This window comes from Octopus bimaculoides, chromosome 9 (assembly GCF_001194135.2).
Source record: "Octopus bimaculoides isolate UCB-OBI-ISO-001 chromosome 9, ASM119413v2, whole genome shotgun sequence".
In the NCBI taxonomy this organism is placed as follows: Eukaryota; Metazoa; Mollusca; class Cephalopoda; order Octopoda; family Octopodidae; genus Octopus; species Octopus bimaculoides.
In genome coordinates, this window is record NC_068989.1 from 3,432,553 (window position 1) to 3,433,974 (window position 1,422).

Here is a 1,422-nt window from a genome sequence, read left to right on the forward strand (position 1 = left end):
AGAAGAAGAAGAAAAAGAAGAAGAAGAAAAAGAAGAAGAAGAAGAAAAAGAAGAAGAAGAAGAAGAAGAAGAAGAAGAAGAAGAAGAAGAAGAAGAAGAAGAAGAAGAAGAAGAAAGGATGAGGAAAGGAAAGGAAGGTGACAAAGGATATTTTGACAAAAAGATGGTAAAAGAAGGAAGGGAAGAAGATGAAAGAAAACAAAACCAGGAAAAGATGGAATGAATGAAGAATGAAGACAGGAAATGGCAAAAAAGGGCAGAATGAGGACAACAGTTGCAAATCGTGAACAAGTCTTCTCTCTTTCTCCAATCGACTGCAACCAGAAATTACAGGAACCAGGAGCAAGTGAACTGAAATGGTTTCAATGGGTATTGAACTCCTGTTAGAGTCTCAGGTTTTTGACACCACCACCGTCATCACTCTTCCAATTTTTGGTGCTTGTACACACCAAACATCATCATTTTATTAGTTTTATATTTTTTACAGCAAAACCCTTTCTTAGAAAATTACTATTTTTAAATCTCACAACATGAGATATCCAGCAACAGTACTTTGTAGTAAAGATCGTTTGCCAACATAAATAACATGGCAATCCTGGTTTAGGACGAATGTTACTGTAATTTAGCCCCAAGAGACATCGTCTCTAGCTAGCTATACAACACGATCTGTGTCCTTATATTTTCGAACAAGTCAATCTAGCACCCCCACTCAGCTCTAAACAATATCCAGAAATCACGATACACAGATATTGTTTTGAGCTGAGTGGGGGTGCTACATTCCCTTGTTTGAAAATATAAGGACACAGATCGTGTCGTATAGCCAACTGGAGATGATGTCTCCTGGGGTTAAATTACAGTAACATTCATCCTAAACCAGGATTGCCATGTTATGTTGGCAAACAATCTTTACTACAAAATCCTTTTTGTTACAAACACCCAGATCAGGTCCCTGGTCTGAAGATATGCATATAAATGGGTACATCCTCCCTTCTCTCCCCTTCTTTCTCTGACCGAAGCAAGGGAAATTAAAGCATATTATACTTGATTCCAAAGTAAATACACCCACAGCCTCTCCCCTCCCAGCAAAGACAATGCTAAATCACTATTGACTGACTTCTTTCTCCTGGGAACAATGATTTCTCTTTGCATATACTGACAGGGTACAGACAGTGTGTCATTAGCCAGATGGAGGAGATGTCTTCCTGGGGCTATAAACTATAGTAGCATCGTCCCATATGGGTCAGCCATGTTTAGGTGGCAAATATACTTCATGATGTCATGCTGCTACTGTTTATATCTCACTCAGAGATTTATTATTGCTTATTTATATATATATATATATATATATATATACACACACACCTCCTGGAATTTCTAATTTAGTATTATACTTAGAAGAAGGATAGTTACATTAGTAAGGTG